The sequence below is a fragment of the Zingiber officinale genome, chromosome 1A, assembly GCF_018446385.1.
Source record: "Zingiber officinale cultivar Zhangliang chromosome 1A, Zo_v1.1, whole genome shotgun sequence".
Taxonomy (NCBI): domain Eukaryota; kingdom Viridiplantae; phylum Streptophyta; class Magnoliopsida; order Zingiberales; family Zingiberaceae; genus Zingiber; species Zingiber officinale.
Window position 1 is genome coordinate 66,888,557 of NC_055987.1, and position 18,996 is coordinate 66,907,552.

General features: G+C 39.9%; 1 long non-coding RNA gene across 1 annotated transcript; it reads right to left on the minus strand.

Annotated features, from left to right (window-relative positions):
* Nucleotides 1–6,826: 6,826 nt before the first annotated feature.
* On the minus strand, nt 6,827–17,749 carry LOC122025866. Its single transcript, XR_006123895.1, has 2 exons — nt 17,364–17,749; nt 6,827–7,066 (listed from the first exon to the last, which is right to left on the minus strand). It is a non-coding gene; the product is annotated as an uncharacterized LOC122025866 (long non-coding RNA).
* Nucleotides 17,750–18,996: the final 1,247 nt, after the last annotated feature.

An 18,996-nucleotide genomic window follows, 5' to 3' on the forward strand; every position in this document is an offset into this window, starting at 1 on the left:
TCAAATAGCCCTCAACAAGGGCCTCAAATACACCTTCCAAAATTCTACAAGATGGTGGGTGGCAACAATGCTTCTCGAAGAGGAGAAGCAACAACAAGAAGATGGGTACTTTTCGATGGAAGAGAGGGAAAAATATCTCTATCTTATTCTTTAGGAGGGGCCGCCAAAATTTTCAAGGAGAAGAGAGGAAGTGGATGCTAAATCTCCAAGGAGAGGAAGAAGATGTGGCTGCCGAAATTTTCCAAATAAGGAAGAAAAAACGTGTTGACTGAATTCAACAAGCTCTCAAAAGCATATGTGGTTGCCGTATTTTTCATGAAGGAAGAAGAGAGATTTGTTCCTTATTTTAGAGAGCAAGGAAAAAAACAAAAAACATGGGTGAGTGGGGAAAATGGAGAACTTGGTGGAGATGGTGGAAAAAGAAAACATTTTTTTTCTTTTTCATGTCACATTAAACTAAAATCCTCTTTTGGTTTTTTTCTCCTTTTTTTATTTTATGATGCAATCCTTAATGTGATTGTACCTCTTGGGATTGAGCTTACAAGGTTCATTGTCTCTTCCATCTTTGTCTATTGGGTTTTTAGAACCTTTCTAAAATCCAATAACGCGAGTCCATTATAATCATATCAATGATACAATATCGTTGATACATCAAACACACTTGCTAGCTATTTCAATAACATAAATCTAATGTATAGAATTTGTGTGGAACTCTTCCACTCTTTTTGTTTCCATTGATTGGAAATCACTCTAATATTTGATCATACCAAACTTTATTTGTCAATACACTGTTTGATCACATCAAACTTTATTTGCCAAATTCAACTATTTGAATTTGACTTTCTCAACGGGAAATAGGGAAACTAATACTTGTGTGACTCTCGATGGTTCAGGGATATAGCTAACAATGGGTTCACAACTCTTTGTGATTCAAGATTATACTTGTCCTTTATTCGGGCATACCCTTAATATTCCCATCTTATGATCAATGCATTAATTATAGGACGTCAAAACTAATTTTGATTAATACCCAATGAATCATGGTAAGAACGTCTAGCAGCACCGCCTCATGATTCCCTAGGTATCACTGAATAGTGCCTGCAAGAATCATTCAATTATGGTTAACATACAATTCGGTCCCTTCATCTCATATATCCCGGTCGAATCTACAACTATTGATACATCGAGGGTTATATATTGTCTCAACAACCATGTGATATATCTTATAGTGATATCACATGTGGAATTAGGAAACTTATTTCCTAAAACACATCTATCATCTCTGATCAAAGACTTCATACATATAAAATAATATATTACATAGGATATCTACACCTGTGGGTGTGTAGTGAATCCCCGACTATAATACATTGACTCCTATATATTTTATTACTACACCCAATCTCACCACCTGATGACTCTAATGGAGTCGATAAATGAGTCAAAGTGTAGCCTCAATATATAGAGTCTCAATGTTGTGTCAAGTCATAAGGACTAGTAGTGTACAAGCATAACCAAAGACTTATCCACTTGATAAATGATAACTACTTAGAAAGTCTGTTTGAGAGATGTTCAATGAGCTCATCGTATGATCACCCATCTATATGTTTGAACTTCTCTATGCCCTTACCAATGAAACATGATACACAACATCAGAGATGCTAGTCTCTAGCTCGAGCAACCTTTTATCCTTATTTATTAGGCGGTCCAATTGATTTGAAACAAATTTAGAATATATAATAAATATTATTATATTTCATGTTGACCATTATATGTACCACCACATCTCACTATAGTACATTTGGGGACTTTATCTATGAATATAGCATGGGTATAAATATAAAGTAAATGTCAAATTGAATTGAACTATATTAAAATAAAAGTTATTTATTTATAAGAGTCAATAAAGCTCTAGCCAACTATTGGCTTTGTAGGGCACATTCTCTAACAAACTCTCACTTGCCCTAATACCAACTACTTACTAGTTTTAAACCCATTAGTTCGCGATATTTTTCAAAAGATAGTCCTGGCAAGGGCATTGTAAGTGGATCAACAATGTTATCTATGGAGGAAACTTTCTCAATTGTAATGTCACCTCTTCCGACAATCTCTCGGATGATGTAGAACTTTCTCAGTATATGTTTGGACCAATGATAAGATATTGGTTCTTTTACTTGTACAATAGCATCAGTGTTGTCACAGTGAACCAGGATTGGATTAACTCCATTTGGAATAACACCTAGCTTTTAGATGAAATTTCTAATCCAAACTGCCTCCTTTGTTGCTTCTGAAGTCATAATGTATTTTACCTTGGTGGTGGAATCTATAATTATATCTTGTTTGGAACTCTTTCAAGAGATAACACCACCATTCAATGTGAATATATATCCAGAAGTTGATTTTGAATCATCTATATTTGATTAGAAGCTAGAGTCAGTGCAGTCTTTCAATTTTAATTCTCTAACCCCATATGTCATAAACAAATTCTTAATCCTTCGTAAGTACTTAAGAATATCTTTCACAGCTTTCTAGTGCAATGGATCAAGATTTGATTGATATCGGCTCATGATACTCAAAGCATATACTATATCATATCTTATAGATATCATACTATACATGATATTACCAACGACAGACGCATAGGGAATACGTGTCATCATCTTGATCTCTTCATTTATCTTGGGGCTCATAGATTTAGATAAAGTTATACCATGATACATTGGTAAGTATCCTCTCTTAGATTCTTCCATTGAAAATCTTATAAGTATGGTATATATATATGTGGATTGTGTCAACCCCCAACATCCTTTTTGATCTATCTCTATAGATCTATATTCCTATTATATAAGATGTTTCACCCAAATCTTTCATGGAGAATCTATTGGCTAACCATACTTTTGTTGACTGAAGCATTCCTACATCATTTCCAATGAGTAGAATGTCGTCAATATATAGTATCAGGAATATCACTGCATTCCCACCAACCTTCTTGTACACACATGGTTCTTCAATTTTTTTTAATAAAATTAAACTGTCTAATTGTATCATCAAATATGAGGTTTTAACTTCTTGACACTTGTTTGAGACCATAAATTTATCTTTGAAGTTTGTATACCTTATGCTTACTTCCCACATACGTGAAGTCTTCAGGCTGAGACATGTAAATGCCTTCCTTAATATCACTATTAAGGAATGTCATCTTTACATCCATATGTCATATCTCATAGTCATACCATGCAGCTATAGCAAGCAATATCCGAATAGACTTAAACTTTGCGATAAGAAAAAAAGTTCCATCATAGTCAATTCTTTGTCTTTGATTATATTCTTTTGCCACTAGTCTAGCATTAAAGGTCAATACCTTTCCATCAACTCCAAGTTTCCTATTATAGATCCATTTGCATCCAATGGTAATGATTCCTTCAAGTGGATCCACTATTGATCAAATTTGGTTTGAGTGCATGGAGTCCATTTCAGATTTTTTGGCTTCTAGCCATTGCATCGAGCCAATATTAGATATCGTCTCCTTAAAGGATCTTGGATCATATCCATGATTAAGATCATTCTGATTTCCTTCAAGGAGTAAACCATACCTCACATGTAGTCTTAAGACCCTATCTAATCTCCTTAAAGTATGTACTTGTTCTACTAGCTATTGGGGTGTGAGCTCTATTATCTCAGTTGTAGAATTGTCTCGACCTCTTTGAGTTCTATCATCCCACCTTTTATATTTAATAGAAACTCCTTCTCTAAAAATGTAACATTTCTTGAAACAAATACTTCTATTTTCTTGGGATTATAAAAATAATATCTAACAAAATTCTTTGGATATCCCATAAAATAACTCAAAGTGGATCTATTATTCAGCATGTCTCCCACTGTTTACTTTACATAATCAGGACATACCTATATCTTCAAGTATGAATACCATCCATATCTCATATGGTGTCTTTTCTACTACTTTTGTATGAACTTTATTCAATAATATTGTCGTAGTTTCTAGTGTATAGCCCCAAAATAATAACGGTAAATTAGTGAATCCCATCATAGATCAAACCATCTCCATCAGTGTTCAATTACGACATTTTGCTACACCATTAAGCTGTGGTGTTATAGGAGTCCACTATGAGAGAATCTTATTCTCTTTTAGATAGTCCTTAAACTCTGTACTCAAGTATTCTCCACCTCGATTTAATCGAAATTTGTTAATACTTTTTCCTAGTTATTTTTTTTTTACTTGATTTCTGAACTCTTTAAACTTTTCAAAATATTCACTTATATTTCATCAAATATATATATCCATACCGTGAATAGTCATTAATAAAAATAATTAAATAGCAATGGTTCACATCGATATGGATCAAATCTAACATATCATGCTTATGTTCTACTTGACCTTTAAAAGGTTCTTTAGTCATTTTTCCTTTCAAATATGATTCACAAGTTGGTAGAAAATTTATGTCTCACTAATCAAACAATCATTCACTTACTAACTTTGTAGCATCCAAAGCCAATTTATGAAACCCCCAATGTATAATTAAAATAAGTTAAAAATATTTAATTTAAATCTTAATTAAATGTAAAATTATTCAATTTCTTAATTTAATTAATAACTTCAACATAACAACAAATAAATTCTAACTTAATTTTTAACGTAAATAAATAATATTAATGCAAACTAATCTTAATTAATAATTTAATCTTAACTAATAATTTTAATCTAAATATAATTAATAATTTATAAACAAACTTGGTAATAAATTATTTAATTATTATAACTAGTCTTTTTTAATTGGTATTTGGTAAGTTTTTATTAATTGCATGTACAGAATTTTTTTATATTTGATATTTAATCATTGCACTTAGTTTTGAGCAATGAATAAATAAATTTGTCTAATAATTTTTTATATTATTGGACTAAATCCTTGAACAACTAATAAATAAGACTTAGGGTTCTCTTGGAGAGGGAAAGAAACTGTCGTTTTCAAAGAAGAGGAAGAAGTCGTGTCTGATCGGACTCCTTATTTTCTCACATTGACAATGGATTCTATAGGTGTTTAAGGCGTAAAGGCACGTTCAATACTCTTTTATTTTTTATATTTTTTTCCTTGGCACCTTAACCAAATATGATATTGATTAGAGTGCTTTTAATCTTCCGTGTGTTCTTTTGCGTTTAATTTTTTTTCTTATTTCGAGTGGTTTTCATGGAACAGTAATAAAGTTGAGTATTTAACATCCAAACAGAAATTATTAACCAGAATTGTTTACCTTTACCCTTGATTCAAAGAGCTTCTGCCACGTGGAGTAATTAGGATGATTATAATTAGTATATGCTATTTATGTAAATCATTGATCTAGTATGATTTATTCATCTGTCAATGTCAATTCTCAAACTTTTTTATTATCTATCTTAATACATTATCTGGTAATATCAAGTCTTTTGTTTTATCTCTATTAGTTGAATCCAATTATGAGTGACTCTGTTGTTTAATGAATATTTTATATCTATTCTTGTAATGGAAATTAGCCAGCTCACTTAATTTCTACTTTTGCTCTAACCGGTCCACGAAAATTTACTCGTGACTTGCACAATTATATATATATATATATATATATATCAAAGGTTAAAAACATATTTTTTACAAGGAATGTGATTTAGTTGTGGCTAATATATATTTATATATGAATGGAGTTATAAATTGGGAAGCTTACTCAATTATATATGGATTGACTTATGAATCGGGAGCTTGTCAAATTATATATGGAGTGGTTTCGTTCCAAGATTCAAATCTCTATCAATTTAGTATTAGAGTAAATATTTGATCAAACGGTTATGTTATGGGATCATTTTCATTAAACTGAATTATATTAAAAAAATTTATGTTTATATCATGCACGCATTTATGATAATACGTTCATAATATGACTTACCTTATGTTTACATCATGCAAGCATTTAATTTATATTCATTTTTAGTATGATTTACTTTAATGCATAAGAGTTTATCTCTATTTTCTTTTACATCATGGTTTGAACGTTGAGTCTCTAGACTCATTAAATTTGATTAATAGAGGAGGTGAGACAGACGAGATGAAGGCTATGATAATTAAGCAAATCTTGAACATTGACACTGCAACTTGAAGACCCTTCCGTTTACATTTCTGCATTTATTTAGTTGATGTTTTTTTCCCTAAAAGTTTAATTCTAGAATTTATGACAAGTATTTTAGAACTATGAGATGTTTTATGATTTGAGAATTAATTAGTTTGCGCAATCAAGTACAAATTATAACATCGGCAAATTGGTATGGGAATCATGATAGGGTTATTGCATTAAATTCAAAGTTATTATTAAAAAAAAAAATAGTGTATTCACTTTCATGGGTTTCAAGTTATGCACGTTTCTCTTTTTTATTAGACTAATTATATAATTTTTCTTTTCCAGAGGTGTTATTTAATGAGTTTTTGAAATTTATGATTGTTTTTTTTCCATTTCGGAACGTCCATTGTTGGATGGTAATTGATGGAAAATAAACAAACAAAATAATAATAATAATAATAATAATAATAACAGTCATAAGAAAATTTACTTTTATTATTATTATTATTATTTTAAAAATAAATACATTTTATTATTATTATTATTATTTTAAAAATAAATACATTTCAAAGTTGGTCATCATTCTTTAAGAAATGTGACTTAATTTAGTGTGTCATATATATGCGCTTGGTTTGCATTTTTTTTTTTTTGTTGTTGTTGTTGTTGTTACTTATGCTTGAAACACCTCATGACTCACTTCCTTCGACTCTAGCATATACGTTCCACATTTCCATCAAACACCAAGAAAGTTTCATTGCAAAATTAAACTCAACGCAAGGAAAGGTTTACAAACCCGAAACAAGATGAGAAAACAAATAGCCCTCGACACATAACCTCATAACAATCAAAGGACAAGAGTTATTAACATGCTCTAGTGTCCCTGGACAGTGTGTCATGCATCCATCTCACCTCCTCGTTTACTTCGCCTACATGTCCTCTACCGTATCCTTGAAGGTGTCGTCCTTACCTGCATCATGTACGTTATGAGTCCATGAACTCAGCAAAAACATTCCACTATAATGGGTATGACATTCATCATAAAGTAAGAGTGGTAGCTAGGTATCAAAGAACTTAACCCAATTGTTAGTAGAAAGTAAGCACAGTAGAATGAACAACATCGAACATAGACCTATTTCACTATTTGCACATTAAGAAAAGCACTACATAAAAGGAAAACCTTCACTTAGTTTTGATAGGGGAGTGAGTATATGTCACACATGTGGTAATTATCATTTGAGCACTTTTCATTTAGTCCATGATCATAGTCATATAGCCAAGGCCTCATTTGATGCATCATCAGTTATATTTGGAAGGACGCTCCGTGGAGTTCATCCCAAGGCACCCAACCCACATTGTCACCACAAGTGGACACGTTACCTTACAACAATAGCATTTCACCTTCCTATCATTTTCCTTAAGTAACATTATTCCATACATTCTATATACCTGTCAAGCAGGAGACAACCAAAATCTAATCAAACTTAAACTTTCAGGTAACTTGAAGGTACTAACACATCAACAGACAACAACAAATCATCAACCCCAAATCTGTCATGAAGAGAAAATTCGATAAAAATCCCAAGAAAACATGGATGGCACAAAACCAACACTGGGAGCAAAGAACCACATTGCTGATGAATCTGTCCACCGCATCATAGCTAACTCTAAACATAAGAACACTACCAAATCAATCCTCCACGCCAGCCAAACTATCCAGGAATCCGAGAGCACCTTGGAGGGCCAAGAAACATCACATGACGCTTGAAATCTTCTAGGTCAATTCCAGAAATCCCCCAACCATATGAAGGAGCAAAATTGCATTGAGTTGAATCCGAACCAACACCACAATTATGCAGAGAAACAGATCAACCTCAATAAGAACTTGTCAACCAAATTTGTTCAATACTTCAGAAACGACAGGAAAGAGTGCAAATATCACCAATCAAGGCATAAATCTCCAACAATCGGACTAAGGCTCTTGCAAAGCACTAAGAAAAAAATAGAACACCTTCATAGCTAGCCAAGATCACCAAGAATTTATCCAAAAACTCAATCTGTCAAGAAGAAACTGATCAACACTCGATTCAATCCAGACACCCGAATCCATTGCGGGAAACTGATAGAAAATCATCACAGAAACTCAAACCACAACCCATTCACATGCAAAACATCAAGAAGAACTGAGCAAAACTTTTTTCGATCACTAATGCCCACATTCGTTGTAAAAAAGTTGATAGAATCACACAATGGAGCAAGGACTCCCCAGGAAAATCACATCACGACCCAATCAAACCTCCGGAAGCCATAGACAATATCACGGCTCCTCCTAATTACCTAACCCTTACTTCACAGAACCCATGCCATTATAAGGGAAATTACTTGCCTTTTTCATGAGATTTGGATGAGAAATCCAATGTTGGATGGAGAGTAATGATGAGGCGATGGAGAGGGCTAGGGCTCAGCTATGTCGATGCCTGGCTATGCTTGGGCCAATCGGGGAGGATAGGGAGGAGGAAGAGGGGTCTGCCACCTGTAGCTTGTAGCCGAAGAGGTCGATGATTGAGCTAGGCTCCCTGCGACTGGCGTTCGCCCATCATGATGGTTGACAGCGATGCCGCAAGGCGACTAGGTTTGGCAGCGGTTTGGGTCGAAAAGCTGGGGGAGGGGGAGGAGGTGGATCGACGAAGTTTTATAGTAAACTTAGGGTTTAATATTAAACTTAGATTTATATTCTCAATTTACTCACAACTTAATCAGTTGTTCAAACAGGTTTTCCTTTTTACCCCTTTATCCCCATCAAATATAAAAAGACTCCTAAAAAATCTAAAAAATTCAAATAAATTCATATAAATATATTTTCCTCTTAATTTCACACCAATATAAATTTATTTTCCTAAATAAACTTAATTATGCCCATTTTTATTTTAATTATATATATATATATTACATTCTCTCTCACTAATAAAAATTTAGTCCTTAAATTTACTACTCAAATTATAATATTAAAGGATCCTCCTCTAAGAGTAACAACTAAGTAACACATTACTATACTACTTCATTTTAGTATCTCGAAAAGACTATAACGGTTTAGGATCCCTTATACACTATTTAATCTACTTTATTGTTCTGTAGGTTATGAATCCATCATAATTGGGCTACTCCCATATTATTGTCTAGCTATTTGTTGTGGATAAAATCCAATAGGTGTAAATGATCTTCTCTATTATCAAAAACCATCCTACGTGATCCTGTCCGAGCGGTGAGTCGACGGACGCTGGGGACGTGGCACGCTCCGCTGTCTCCGACTGGTGGCGTAGATTTTCCGCGAACCTGCAAAGGAGCCGAGCCGGGAGGGGTTTTCCAGCGACGACCCTCCGATGCTCAAGTCAGGCAACGAGAGAGGCAGCGTAATGTGGCTACAGTAAAGATTTGTGCGTACCTTCTTCGACGTCTGGGAGTCCTTATATAGGACCTCGGGGAGGCGCGAGCACGCTTCTCTATGCGTGCACGCTTCCCCAAACATACCTTAACAAGCCTCTATCAGAAAAGTACCTCTGCCGTCATTCCGCAATCGTCCGAGCATATCTCGGATGTGACGGTGGAAGCTTCTGCCGTATGATCCTGTGTACGGCTCGGACGCCAACTCTGCTGCTTGTCGGCGGCAGGTGTCTCGAGAATGATGTTATCCTCTGCCTACTTTGTCCTCTTGCGTTTCCTGTCTGTTCAAGGGCCGAGCGGGTCGGCCGCTCGGCAGGCATATCACTTCTGCATCGGTCGTATGCTCGGATGAGACTGCTCCTGCCTGTGTTACCTTGTGCACCGACCGAACGGGCAACCCGCTCGGCCCTTGAAACCTTTTTACCTTTTTACCTTGAGCATCGGAAACCCGACCCCTAGTCGGGTTGTCTTTCATTCGGCTCGGGGGGGATTCACAGCCGGTCGGCTCAATTCATCCGGTCGGTCGGCCTGCTTCGCCTGGTCGACCGGGTCTCAGGGTTGAATCTCTTGACCTTTGACCTCCACGTGTCGTTGACCTTCCGCCAACGAGGGTCCTCCGCTCTTACTATCGGATCACATGCCTCCCCCTCAAGTCTAGTCGAAGGAGGCGCTAGAGTCGAACCGGCGATTATAAACCCTCCGGCCTGAAGATCGTCGAGCATCGACGTTAAATCTTAGAGTCGGACCGGCGACTATAAACCCTCCGGCCTGAAGACTGTCGAGCGGTGACGTTAAACTCTAGAGTCAGACCGACGACTATAAACCCTCCGGCCTGAAGACCGTTGAGCTCCGACGTTAAACCCTAGAGTCGAACCGGCGACTATAAACCCTCCGGCCTAAAGACCGTCGAGCAGCGACGTTAAATCTTAGAGTCGGACCGGCGACTATAAACCCTCCGGCCTGAAGACCGTCGAACGGCGACGTTAAACTCTAGAGTCGTACCGGCGACTATAAACCCTCCGGCCTGAAGACCGTCGAGTGACGACGTTAAATTCTAGAGTCGGATCGGCGACTATAAACCCTCCGACCTGAAGACCGTCGAGCTCCGACGTTAAACCCTAGAGTCGAACCAGCGACTATAAACCCTCCGGCCTGAAGACCGTCGAGCAACGACGTTAAATCTTAGAGTCGAACCGGCGACTATAAACCCTCCGACTTGAAAACCGTCGAGCGGCGATGTTAAACTCTAGAGTCGGACCGACGACTATAAACCCCTCGGCTTGAAGACCGTCGAGCAGCAACGTTAAACCTTGGAGTCGAACCGGCGACTATAAACCCTCCGGTCGGGAAAAGATAATAAAAAGGTCGACCTGTGAGTCGAGAGGCTGATCGGCCAAGTTACCAAAGGTACTTCGTGAACATCTAGCGGGTATTCCATTTAAAGAAGTGGGGGTGTTCAGGCGAGCGGCTTAGTTACAGAGAATACTTCGTGAAAAATTACTTTGGAAAGCAAGGCAGGACGAGAAACGATTAACAAGAAGAGAAAGGGAGATGCAAACGGCAGTAGTTCGCGCTCCGATCGGAAGACACAAGTATTGACAAAAAAAAGAGTAAGCTAATAAAAAGACGGCATATCTTCATTAAAATTCAGGCCCTTATTGCTGATCGGAAGGGTTACAAAAAACGCTACTCAAGGAAATCATAAACGGTCTTCGGGATGGAAGAGAGGAGCGCCACGTAGTCTTCAGCCGGGATGGTTGTGGAGTCGGGAAGCTGACCCTTGGACTTCAGATAGTCAGTCGTGGCGGTAATGGCTAACTCAAAGGCAGTATACATCCACTCGCAGACCTTCTCAGAAAATTCGTTCGAGCGGATGTGCTGCTGCTTCAGGGTTGCGACCCGGCCTGGCTCGGCCTCTTGATACTCCTTGAAGGCAGCTTGGGAAGCTTCAAGAGCCTCCTGCAAGTTCTTCAGTTCGTCCTTATGTTTGATCGCTTCACCTGAGCGGCTCGCCTTCTCGCCGTCCAGCTGCTCCACCAGCTCCTTAACTCGTTGTTCCAGGCCCCGCGCCTCGACGTTTTTCTTCTCCAAATCGACAATGGCCGTTTTCTTCCGATCGGTGGCTAGGCTTATTTTCCGGTCAAGCGTCTTGACCTGTCTTTCGAGTTCAGCCAGAGTATGGGCCTGGTCGGCTGTCTTCTTTCGCTCCGCCTCCAACGAGTCTTTGGTCTTCTTGAGCTCTTTCTGCAGCTCGGCATATAAGGGGCTTTGGGAGGACGGACCGCCGGAAACCTTCAGCTTCTTCAGCTCTTCGTCCACCATGGCCAGTCGATTGGAGACAACAATCTCCTCCACCCATCTCTGACATAAACAGAAGTATTGATAGCCGATCGGAAAGAGGGCGTAAAGGACTTTGTAAGAAAACACACTTACCCCAGTGGCCTGCTGCATATGGCTATTGGCTAGTTTGCCAAACGGAATCATCGCGACACGGGCCCGAGCATCGGCCCACATCTCGGCGAGGGACCCCTTCATGGTGATCATATGCTCAGGCGCGGTCGGTCGATCAGACTCGGGCAAAAGTTCCTCGGTGGGAAGATGCAGGGTGGCCCTGATGGTGTGGCTCTGACCGAGAGACGTGTGAGCAGATGCGGAGCGAGCAGAGGCCGGGGCGGAGAACTTGGACAAAATAGTTGAGCGCGGGACCCGACGGGGGGCAGGTGGAAGAGTGCTGACCGGCACAACCTCAATAGGGTTGGCAGGCAAGTTTAGTTGAGACGGAGTCCGATCAGAGGATAATGCCTCCACCATTAGAGTTTTCCCTTGAGAATTGGATCCCGCCCGATTGGATACGCGGACAGTAGAAGTAGCCGATCGCAACGGTGTCTCCGTCCGACGCCTCTTTTGTCTGAGTGGGCGCTCGTCTTCCCGATCGGAGCCTTCCTCTTGCGCGGCTGGCTCCCTGTTTGAAGTATCGCCTCTCGTCACCTCCACGGGGGAGGCCTGAGCGACCGACTCTTTCGCGTTTGTGCCTCGGCCTTCCTCTTCAAAATCCCCAGCATCATGGACTCCATGACGATATTTGCTGCAAAGGAAAAAGAAGAAAATCAGTTAGCACTCAAAGTACATGTGCAAGTGAAATTCTTACCGAAACTGCTCGGAAGTGGAGTTTGGCTCGGACTCAGGCCGAAGATATACAGCACGCCTTCAAGCAGAAGCTTGTTGATATCGAGCTTCAGATCGGCAAGCATGTTCGCGACCTCGAGATAATCCGGTCGGATCTTAAATCTTTTTAGCTCGGGAGAAGTAGGCGGTCCGACCTGCCATTTGGTTCGGAAGGGAGCCCGCTCGGGGAGACGAAAATAAAAGTAGTACTCCTTCCAGTGTTTATTGGAGGAAGGGAGTTTATCAAAAAAGACTAGACCGGGCCGAGCCTGGAATAGATAGGTGCCCAGCTCGGACTGCTTGGGATAATAAAAATAGTAAAAAATTTCCGGTCAGAGAGGGATGCGGTGTATCTTGAACAGTACCACCACTCTACATAAAAGTCGAAAAGTATTGGGAACTAATTGGGCGAGCGAAAGACCAAAGAAGTTGCAAACGTCGGCGAAGAAGGGATAAAGAGGAAACCGCAGACCGGCTGTGAATTGGTCGCGGAAAAAACAAATGGCTCTGCTCGGCGGTTTGTGAGGCCGAGCGGTTGGTGAGGGTAGAATAAGTTCAAAGTCAGACGGAATGTCAAAACCATCAAGCAAAGCCTCGGCGTCACGCCGATCGAAGCGAGACTCCATGGTAGTATACCAGAGACCTAAAGTGGGATCTACGGGTCGGGATGAACTGGCCATTATCCGATCGGGCAAAAAAACAAAAGCCAAGAGAATAGAAAATGACACACAACAAGGAGACGAGGAAAGGGACAGCGGCCAGAAGACGAGAACTCGACAAAAAAGACGAGGAAAACAGAGAGGAAAGGCGGAGGAACCTTACGAAGAGGCTGGGGATCGAAGGAAGACGGCGGGGAATCATCGGAAAACAGTGAAGCGAAGTCGCCGGAACACTGAAGCACTGAAGAAAGGCGGCGGGACACGCGAAGGCAGAAGTGTGACGGAGGAGGAAGGTGACGACTTTATAAGGTCGGGCCCGATCGGCCTCGACCGTCCGATGCAGGTCACAGGAACCGAGGCCCCCATCGGACCGTTCATTTCAAACCGCCGATGTCCCATCGGACACATCGCCGAGCCGTACGATGACGCCAGCGGAGGTGTCACGTGGCACCATGTCATAGGGACACATTTAATGAGCGCCATTACGGCGCACAGCGCGCATGCTCAGTCTTAATGGAGAAAATTTGCACGAATCCTGAGGAGATCCGAAGGGCGTCAGCGAGGACCATCGAGCGGCCGTTTGGAGGAGCATTCCTGAGTGGCAGGGCGATATCACTCATGCCGACTGACTATCCAGTCAGTCGGACTTAGCGCCTCCTTCGACTAGACTTGAGGGAGAGGCATGCGATCCGGTGGTAAGGGCGGAGGACCCTCGTTGGCGGAAGGTCAACGACACGTGGAGGTCACAGGTCGAGAGATTCAACCCTGAGACCCGACCGATCGGGCGAAGCAGGCTGACTGACCGGATTTCCGATGCTCAAGGTAAAAAGGTTTCAAGGGCCGAGCGGGCTGTCCGTTCGGCCGGTGCACAAGGCAGCACAGGCAGGAGCAGTCTCATCCGAGCATACGACCGATGCAGAAGTGATATGCCTGCCGAGCGGCCGACCCGCTCGGCCCTGGTACAGACAGGGAACGCAAGAGGACAAAGTAGGCAGAGGATAACATCATCCTCGAGACACCTGCCGCCGACAAGCAGCAGAGTTGGCGGCCGAGCCGTACACAGGATCATATGACGGAAACTTCCACCGTCACATCCGGGATATGCTCGGACGATTGCGGAATGACGGCAGAGGTACTTTTCTGACAGAGACTTGTTAAGCTATGTTTGGGGAAGCGTGCACACATAAAGAAGCGTGCCCGCGCCTCCCCGGGGTCCTATATAAGGACTCCCAGATGTCGACGAAGGTACGCGCAAATCTTTACTGTAGCCACATTACGCTATCTCTCTCGTTGCCTGACTTGAGCATCGGAGGGCCGTCGCCGGGAAATCCCTCCCAGCTCGGCTCCTTTGCAGATTCACCGGAGATCTACGCCACCAGTCGGAGACAGCGGAACATGTTACGTCTCCAGCATCCGTCGACTCGGCGCTCGAACAAAATCACTATGTTTCTTAGCAAATCTTCCGGTGTTTGAACGGTACACTCCGCCCGTCTATGCATGTCTGTACGCTGCAATGAAATGGAGTGATGTACACATGGCTCATCTCAGAAACTCGGCCCAACGCTCTAAAAAGTCAGTTTTACAGATTAATTACTATAATCAAATCAAGATTTGTCCTGTTCACCCGGATCCAATCTAAGAATAAAAAGTGTTATTTCATCTAGGAAAGAGTGAGGGTTGATTGCAGGTTATAAACCAAGAAAATATTATTCTATTGTTGAATTTGTTCCATTTTCAATAAAATTCAAATGCCATCTTTGTTAATGATATCACGTTTAGCAGATCATGTACGTATGTTGGAGAATGTTGTTGGGATCCCAAGTGTCTGATACCATTGAATAGGATTGATAACTCTATATCACCAATTGCCTCGAACCACACAAGTGTGGATCTAAATATGATCTCTATAGAATGTGGAATGACCTCCATCACATGTCATGTGATGGAGTATTCATCTCTGTCAACAGAGTATCACAATTATAAAAATAAAGGAAATGACCATTGAATGTGTTCCACATAACCCATAAACTAGTCTATCCTCAATTAACATGGGAAAGTCATCCAGAAACACACTAAGGAGTTATAACTATATTAGAACAAATATTTGTCTGCACTTTGAAATTATATTAGACAAAAGAAACATGGAACTCAATGAGGTTAACCTTAAATATGATTAGTCTAACATCACTGCATCTTAAAAAGTGGAAGATACATTAGGGGATGACAAGTAGCATTAATATTTGATTCATATTTAATAGTAGTCAGATACATTAAAACCTAACATTTCGAGTGATGGTAGAAGGAATCCAAGAAATAGATTTGTACCTTCATCTGTCAAAGATGAAAGTTCTCAGTGAACCATGTTTTGTTAAATGCATTTATATAGTAAATAGATTGATAGCAGGTAAGGATACTATATTGTGAGGATGCTTGACCCAAGAAAGGTGGTAGGGGGAAACATGCCTTGGTAGATATTTTCCTTTGATTTTAAGATGTGGACCATAGAGTCCTTGTTATAAATAACATACTCTCAGAGTGAATTTCGTGCAGATCAAAATCAGGGGTCAAGTTATGATGCCCTACTACTCTAAACACCCAAGAAGTGAAGTTCAAAGCACTTGGTAGTGACAACATGACTAGATAAGTGAGATCAAGTACAAGTGACTATTGCAAATAAAAACATTAGATGAATGCTATGGTTTGGCAGAACTGTCCAACATGTACACTGGTTCTCTAAATCGATCGCAAGAGAGAGCTCTATCATGCACGTACCGAAAGCTCTTGAATCAATCTTTAAGCCTAATCGAGTCCATATAATCTTCATCATATCCATAATAATTTCTACTTGTTCTTCTTATCCATGACTCTATCACTACAACCAAGCTACCTCTTATCATCATAGAAGTCATCAACAAACCATAGATATTTCCTTGTCTCTACACCAGCCACTAAAAAAAAATGCAAACCAACTGAAAATGTTCTGATAAACATAATCAATTCTGACAACCTAACGAGCCTAAACACTCTATTCTCAATCTAATTTAGCTATCTCAACTAGCATTATTTACACAATTCTAGTAGACTTCCTACATCACATTATCCTCTTTTTCTCTATAAACGTGAGTAACCAAAAACTAGACTTATTATAAATAATCCACTATCTAAAAGATGCCACCATGAACTAGTCCACAATGCTTCCTGTGCTAACACTACTACTCATCATATTAAGATTTTATCTAATCTTGTCTTATAACTCAGAAAGAATGTCTAACACCCCTACTTATTAAAATCCATTCCCTTTTGAAGCTCTTCATACATTGGCACATGTTCATTCTCGTTGCTAATTCAATCACAAGCCCAACTTTTGATTTAAACAACATCAAGTATTATCTATATTTCAATGGAGACTAAAACTCACCCTTGACAAGATCTGCCTTCAGGGTATGCTACCAATGAATTACCTATTCCGACGATCTCAAGAACACCACAACAACAGTTTGATGGAACCATACATAACATTTGCCTCTGTTTGACATTGACCGACAACCTAACACAACCCTCTTATTTTATCCGAGCTTGGGGCCACATTGTGACTAGTGACTAAGCTTGCACTAGTTTGCTTATTCCTTACAATAGCAGTCGTATTTTAGTGGATTCTACGTCAATTAAATATCTACTATGTTTTCTTCTATGGTAATATGGAGGTGGAGGTCAAATGGAGTAACCTAAGTTTGTTGCTCCTATTGTGTGCAAATTAAAGAAGTCCTTTATAAATTGAAACAATCTCCAAGAGAATGGTTTGACAAATTTACTTCTGCACTAATCCATTTCATTTTGGTATGATTAGGAACACACGATATCAAGGATGTAGGACAACTTTAGATATTGAAACAATAAGATACAATAAAACATTTTATTTCATGCTTGTTTGTTGGAAGGATTAATGTAATAACCTAAGACTTATGTTAATAAAGCAGAAAGATGCACTAGCTAGACACTTACAAACTTGAAGGCGGAAGTATATGAATCCTCAACGAGATTGCATGCACACTGTCCTTGAGGAACACCTACTCTGATACTAACTAAAATACCCCATGACTCACTTCCTTTGACTCTAGCATATGCATACCACATTTCCATCAAACACCAAGAAGGTTTTGTGGCATATGAACATTAAAATCAACATATATCATTCGCATGGAAAGTTTCACAAACTCGAAGCAACATGAGAAAACGAATAGCCCTCGACACATAACCACATAACAATCAAAGGACAAGAGTTATTAACATGCTCTAGTGCCCCTGGATAGTGTACCATGCATTTATCCTGCCTCCTCGTTTACTCCATCCCCATGTCCTCTACAATATCCTTGAAGGTGTTGTCCTTACCTGCATCATGTACATTGTGAGTCCATGAAATCAGCAAGAGCATTCCACTATAATGTGTATGACATTCATAAGTGGTAGCTAGGTATCAAAGAACTTAACCCAATTGCACAGTAGAAAGTAAGCACAGTACAATGAACAACATCGAACATAGACCTATTTCACTATTTGCACATTAAGAAAAGCACTACATAGAGGGGAAACCTTCACTTAGTTTTGATAGGGGAATATATGTTACGCATGTGGTAACTACCATTTGAGCACATTTCATTTAGTCCATGATCATGGTCATATGGCTAAGGTCTCATTCGATGCATCATCAGTCATATTTGGAAAGGTCCTCCTTGGGCCCCAACTCGTACTGTCACCACAAGTAGATAGATGTTATCCTACAACAATAGCTTTTCACCTTCCTATCATTTTCCTTAAGTAACATTATTCCATACATTCTATATACCTGTCAAGCATGAGACAACCAAAATCTAATCAAACTTAAACTTTCAGATAACTAGAAGGTACTAACACATCAACAGACAACAACAAATCATCAACCCTGGATCTGTCATGAAGAGAAAATCCGACAAAAATCCCAAGAAAACATGGACAACACAAAACCAACACCGGGAGCAAGAACCACATTGCTGATGGATTTGCCCACCGCATCACAGCTAACTCTAAACACAAGAACACTACCAAATCAATCCTCCACGCCACCCATACTATCCAGGAATCCGAGAGCACCTTGGAGGGCCAAGAAACAACACATAACGCTTGAAATCTTACTAGGTTAATTGCAGAAATCCCCCAACCATACGAAGGAGCAAAATCGCATCAAGTTGAATCCAAACCAACACCACAATTATGCAGAGAAACAGATCAGCCTCGATAAGAACTCGTCAACCAAATTTGTTCAATACTTCAGAAATGACAAGAAAGAGCGCAAGCATCATAAGGCATAAATCACCAACAATCAGACTAAGGCTCTCACAAAGCACTAAGGAAAAACAGAACACCTTCGCAGCTAGCCAAGACCACCAAGAATTTATCCAAAAACTCAATATGTCAAGAAGAAACTGATCAACACTCGATTCAATCCAGAACACCCAAATCCATCGTTGGAGACCAATAGAAAATCACCACAGAAACTCAAACCACAACCCATTCACATGCAAAACATCGAGAAGAACTGAGAAAAACTCCTTTCGATCACCGATGCCCACATTCCATATAAAAAAGCCGATAGAATCAC